This window comes from Fukomys damarensis, unplaced genomic scaffold, assembly GCF_012274545.1.
Source record: "Fukomys damarensis isolate Sample0158 unplaced genomic scaffold, DMR_v1.0_HiC HiC_scaffold_35, whole genome shotgun sequence".
Classification (NCBI taxonomy): Eukaryota; Metazoa; Chordata; class Mammalia; order Rodentia; family Bathyergidae; genus Fukomys; species Fukomys damarensis.
In genome coordinates this window covers 29,685,014-29,691,908 of record NW_022900947.1, presented here as the reverse complement: position 1 = coordinate 29,691,908, position 6,895 = coordinate 29,685,014, and positions in this window count along the sequence as shown.

Genomic DNA, 6,895 nt, shown 5'->3' with positions numbered 1-6,895 from the left:
CTGTGTACCCAGCTCACAAGGCCTTGCCTAAGCCCTAACAGCGCTCCTTGCGCGTTGTTATATAATCAAATCCAGAAGGGCTGCGTGAGGCCACAGGGCCTCTCATCAGCCCGCCTCGCCCAGTGCCCTCCCTATCGCTGCAGACCCACCCCACTCCACCCTGCGCGGCCTCCACCCACGGCCCCACCCTGGAGGGAGTGGGAGGCTGGGAGGGGCTGGCTCTGGGGCAGCAGCCAGTTCCTGGAAATTCCGGCCTGAACAAGGACAGCAGGAACCTTAAACATAATCAGAAAGAACTGTCAGAATGGTACTAATTCCCTCTGCTCCCGAGGATCCTCCATTAAAGTTTAGTCCAGTGAGCCACACATTGATCCTTTGAGTATAAAAGCAAGAGCTAATACTGTTCTCTCCCTTCAAAAGTAAACACAACAGGAAAAGCAAAGCATCTGGAACCAGGGCTCTTCAGCACTGTGAATCCAAGCCCTCCAGCCCTCCGCCTCTAGAGGCTGCCCTCTCCCCACCTCCTGGTGCCTTATTTTCTGGCCACTCTCCATGGAAACCTAAGGTCATCCGTGAAGCTTCCTCTGCCCTTCTACCCTCCAGGCCTCGCCACTGTCCTGGGAGTTTCTCTGCATTGGTCTCCCCCACCTCCACCCTTTGCCACTGCAACGGCTCCACCCCTTCACCACCTACAGTTTTTAGCAATTTTCTTAACTCAGGAGCTCACACAACCTCCTTCAGGAGGGTCCCACGGCTGACAGGGTGTCAGGGCTCATATCTATACCCTTTCTAACTAGATTCCGTGCCAACAAGTGCCCCTCAGTTCAGGCTGCCCTGCCTTCTCCCTCCCCACCCCACCCCACCCCTTTGTTCATTTCTGGCCCTGATGCTGGGCAACCAGGGTGGAATGCCCCCCTCCCCTTCCGGCTTATCTCAATCCTCCTAATTCTTCAAAGCCTAGCTCAAGGCCCGTCCCACCCGCGTGGCCAGCTAACCGCTCCCTGGATACACTGGCCTCATTTCCCCAAGGACACACCCTGGACCCCCTCCAGGAGCAGGAGCACTTGGAGGTCTGCAGGTGCCCCATCCCTTAGAGGATTCCCTCCCTGCTTCCAAGGAGATGGGCTTGCTGGAGAGGACAGGGTGAGGGGCTGACGCCGAAGACACAGCCCTAGGCAGTAGTAGGAGTGGTGGTTATCTCCCTTCCCATGCACCTCCAAGCTTCCTCAAGTAACTAATGGGGGTGACAAAGGGCCTAGCCTCATAGGAGCCTAGTGAACCAAACTTTCTTAAACAAATTACTAGCCTAGTGTGGTGTTCCATGCCTATATTCCCAGAACTCTGGGATGCTGAGGCAGGAGGATCAAACTTAGACCCTGTCTCAGAAAACTGTAAAAAGTGCAAAGGCCCTGGGTTCAACACCCACTAATAGAAACAACAACAAAAAAATCCCCACGACAACCCCCCCAAAAAAACACCACCACTACTAAAACCCGTTATTGCCCCTAACCTTACCCTTGCCATAGCTCTCCACTGTCCTTACCAATATCATCCTCAAAAACCACTTTATTATCCACCTAGCAAGACTGGCATCAGTCTCTAGATTGTCTTAAAATCTAAAATAAAAAAAAAAAAAAAGATAAGGGACAGGGGGAAGAGAAGGAGGCAGCAACTGTAGGGAAGGGTACGTGCAGAAGGGGACACAAGGCTTTTCACAAAAGGATGCTCCTGTTGACCACACAAAGCAAGGGCTGAGTGACGTCATACTTCCCCCGACTGATCACCCACCACCGGCAGGACCCATAAGCCTAGGTGCTGTTTCTCACATAGACTGTGCTATTTAGTGCCTCAGAGATGTCACCGCCTTCCCATCTGACTGGTGAGAAGACTGAAACAGAGGGGTAAAGTAACCTGCCAAGACCACACAGCAGCTCATGTGGAGTCAAGATTTGAAACCAAGGTCATCATTTAACTTCAATGCTGGCACTCTGAGGCCTTCACATTCCACCTCCTTGGCACAGGACAGCAGTACAAACAGTGGGATGTGCCTTCTGCTGACAAACTGGTCCTTGGGGAGTATGGAACTTGGGGACAAGAGCAGTGACTTTAACTCCTCCCAAATGGACCCCCCTGCCTGCCCTCTCCCTGCGAGCAAGGCTGGACACACGATCAAAGGACAGACTCGGAAGGTCCCAAATTAGGCGACTATACTTCCTCGCCAATGCACCTGCAACTGGTCCATAAAAGTGCTGAAAAAATTGGCAGCTTTAGTCAAGTAAATACGGAAATCCTCATAATAACTGTACAAAGGTGGAAGGGTCAGGTCCTCATCCCCATTTTAGAAATGAGGAAATGGAAGAACAGAGGTGAAATGACTTGCCCAAATTCGCAGAGCTGGCTGGTGCTGCAGTGAGGAACAGAAGCGTGCCTGCTTACAGGCCAGGGCTCTTTCTGTTCTGCTTCGGGCCGCTGTGCTGGGACCCGCTTTGGGGTGAAACCATCTCATCTGGGGTCACTGCCCAGCATTAGGGTGTGAACGTGCACGCTGGTCTATGCTAAGTAGTGCCACAGGGAGGTGGTGCCAATGGGCAATTAAGATTTCAAAGTGCCTTTTCAGGTTTGATCACTCACTGCAGACCTACTCCATCCTGTGGCATAACTCAAAATAATGATCACATGTAATTTAAGATTAGCGTTAATGAGTAGGTGCTCAATAAATACTTGGGAGATGAATAAATGAATGGATGTCAAACTACACTTCTCACATGTGAGGTGAGAATAATATGAAGGGCAAAGGACCTGTAACGACTGAATACCAGGTACGCCCTGTGGAAAATCTGTCCAGGGGTTTGTGAAGCCAGCCTGAAAAAATTGTCTTCTAAACTGCAAAGTAAATGGAAAAACTTAAGAGAGGCTTGGGCCAGAACGGCTCCCTTGTTTGCAGAACTAAGGAGAACAGGAACTTGATCTTACTAATGAAAGCAGTTTTCGGTGCAAAGCTTTGGAAGGTACCAGGGTGTAAAGTGAAAGAACAGATAAAGGAGAGGATTGCAGTGATTAGACTCAGAGAACAGCAGTAGTAGAAAGAATGGCACAGAGGCCAGATGAGTAAGGCCCGCAACTGGATTCCCAGGTCAGTCGCTCTGCGGGGTAGAATCACAGACCTGTACCCGACACCTACTCCACCTGTCTCCGGTCTTGCCCAGCCCAGCTCTGTGGATCTGGGCTGACAGCAGCCCTGGACCATCGCCGGTGAGATCCTGAAACCTTCCAGAGACTGGTGACTACTGAGCATGTCCCAGACAAAAATGGGCTCTTTAGGAAGCTCAGGGAAGGGCACTGCCTCAGGAGACAGACACCCCCTTCCCAAGAAATCAGGGCAAGAGCTAGCTGAGAAGTTCCAGAACGCGCCTGAGTGACACAACTTGCTGCTGCTGGTCTCCAGCCACCACCACCCCCAACCAGCTAGGGAGATGAGAATGTATTCAGCCTGCTAACACAATGCACTGAGTTTCAAAAACCTCCAGGGAACCCGTTTAGCTAAAGAACTTTACTACAAACATTCTGACCAAGGGACACAGAACCTATAGATAATTTCTTTTAATGTTCCAGTGAAGACTGGTTACATTCCAGAATGCAGGACCCGTTAAAAGGCACATAGACATACTTTTTTTTTTTCTTTGAGAGAAAACACTTCCAGCTCTGGTTCAGAAAATGGGCCTACAGCAAGGTGTCTCTATTATTATTACCAAATTTCAAGGAAGAAGAGTTTGGGGTGGGGGAGCAGGGCTGCCTGCTTTACACAATACTCTCTCTTATCAAGGCTGACCGCTGTCTGGTTTCCAGTCTCGAGCTCCGGGAAGATGGCTGAAGATGAGAAGCAGGGCATGGGTTTCGGAGAGGGACAGACCAGGCTTGAAAATGAGAATGCTAAAGACCATCACGATCCTCTTCAACACACTCTGAGAGGCATCCCAACTAGAATATCACCTATTAGCAAACTACATAGCAATTGTTGTTTTAAGACCCTAGTGATTTTTTAAAACTAAAATATCAGAACCAATGATCAATGAAATACTTCAGGATGAAACTTGATTTCCAGAAGAATGTTAATTCCTCCTTTTCAAAGGATGCGGTTGCATATATTTATTTTCCTTAAATAAATGGTGTGAAAAGAGCTAGCTAGAAATTTGTCTATGAAAGTTACCGTTTTACAGCAAGCGTATGGATTTCAAAATATTAAGAAAGTCAATTATCTAAATGAGGACAGAAACTCGATAAAGCTGAATGGTAATTATGGTAACTACCAGACAATGTAATTTTCCTCAAGCTTTTAAAACCATTTAAAAGCTTGTGAGGTCCTTCTGTTGTTATGGTTGTTGTATCTCACCCATACTGCCCAGGCTGGTCTTGAACTTGTAGGTTCAAGTGATCCTCCTGCCTCAGCTTCCTGGTGTAGGTGGGAGTACATATACACATCACCTTGCCCAACTTTGCAAAAATTTTCTGGACTGAATATATAAAACCCTAACCATTCATACTGACTACCTCCCCCTCCCCACCAAAGAAGAAACAATGTAAAGACTGTCTACCAAATCTAGTCCGATGGAATTAGAATCAAAAAATCCTGCTTCAGTTTGAATTACTTATGATTTTCAGTCTAAAAGCCTCTTATTCTATACATTAGCTGAATACTTCAAGTTGCTTTTCCCGAAAGAGAAAGGAAAAATCTTACGGGGATTTTCTAAAACTCCCATTGCAAGAAAAACCTTTTTTCAAGAAAGACTATCATCAGTAGCCAACTATTTGATCTCAGTAAATATGAACACATCCTATTTTATGCTTTCCCTTTACACATAGAAAAATATGGTGGGAAAGTCTGATTTTCATCAGTTTTGGGGAATACAGCACCTGATTTGCTGCTTCAGCAACTCTGAAGTAATTCTAGCAAAACACATTGTAGTTCATTCCTTTAGATTTTGAAAAACCCAGAATAAGTTGACCTGACAAAAGTTTTCATTTCCAACCATGTCTTTAAAGCTCATTTTCTGAAGAACCAACAGAAAAATAACTTGATAAAGTAGTTTTTAAACAATTAACCCAGATGTTTCTTTACCTACTACTGATAAAATGTTAAAAAATTGGAATTATGAAAAAGCTGTTATTAAAAAGGATAGGAAGTCAGGCATGGTGGTGCACACCTGTAATCGCAGCACTCTGGGAAGGCCGAGGCAGGAGAATTGTAAATTCAAGCCCAACCTGGGCAATTTAGCCAGACTCTCAAAATAAAATTTAAAATACAAAAAGACTAGGAATGTAGCTTGGAGTGAAGGTCTTGGGTTCAATCCTTAGTACCACCAAAGAGGGGGAAAGAATCCCCACCCCCTCCCACCCCCAACCCACAACTAGAGCATTCTTTTATTTTCAAAATGTAAGATTAAAAATTTCTAAACTATCAATCATTCAGTGGATTCTTCTTACTAGTTCCTTTCCTTGAGGGTTTTTTTTTTGAAAAATTAAATTGACTTTGAAATCCAATCAATTAGAAAACAGCGAAATCTTTGTTCTTAAAATTATGCTAATGTTTCAGTCTTTGTCTCTAAAAAGAAATAATCCTGGGATTTTCAGTATGGTACGCTTTGCTCGAATCATTTCTCTAAAGATTTCTCCTTCAGGACATAACCAAGATTTAAACTTGGCCCAGGCTGTCAAGATTACTTCAATTCTGTCCTCCACAACCGCCCCCCAAGCCCGCCTTGACTGTGCTAATGTGGACGGGGTGGGTCACAACCTTCGGATAATGCTAGGCCTTCTAGGCTATAAGGTGTTAATCCCCATCCAAAATTGACAGCTTCGGGGCAAAATGCCTCTCTTAACACTCTACCAACCTTCAGGAAGAACTAAAACAACCCCCTAAAGATTTTTTTGTTTGCCCATATGTATACAAATTCCTTAAAAGAATCACAATCTGGCAATGAAAAAACTGAAAGGGTAAAAGTATTGATTCACTCATATAAACACAGCAGAGCAAAGGATGTATGTAAAAAGGCTAACTGACTTCTCCTTATGACATAACAGGCATCTTAAGCAATCCCTAGTGTGTAGAGACATGATAACTCCCTGGGTGGGGATTCAGAGTTTAGGGGCAGGGACCACGGCCTGGTCTAAGCTACTGATCTACCAGAAAACAGCCTGAAACAGGAAAGAGCACACATATGCCACTTGGAATGTATGACGCAAACCCCAGCCTTGAAACAAAGAACAGGAAACAGCTCTGCTGGCTGTGCTGGAGAGAAAGCACAGAGAAACATTTAGCCGGCCCTCCCTGACCCTATATTCATGAGCAGCTGGAGTTTTTAAAGACAACAACAGGGGGGTGGAGGTGTTTGTTCTTTGGGTGTGAATAATAACACCAGCTTTATACAGGGGACCTGCCCTATTTACAAACAGGAGCTGCCACATACAGTAAACACCCTAAGTGCACATGTGATTTTATCATATGCGAGCAGCACAGACCTTCCAAAGTAAGACCAGCTCCTTCCCGACTCTTTTGTCCCTTTGGTCCCACCCCAGTGGCTAGTCCCCAGCCCTGACCAAATTCTGGGTTAGGGTAATGATTATTATTTAGCCTATGCACATCACAAGGAAAATCAAGATACAGCACTGCTAAGAATTGAGATTTTAACTGGGTTACCCAGCATAACAAACTCGACCAATTGTAAGCCTCCTTCAGTCACAGAACTAAATTCCAAGACACAGACTGTGGGCCATTTAGAATCACCCAAAATTGTCAGTCTTTTCCAAATGTGGTTATAGATGGAGTCGCAGTTCATCTGTTCTGTATGTACACATATCTACAGAAATCCACCTCTTCAGAATATGATCATCACTGACA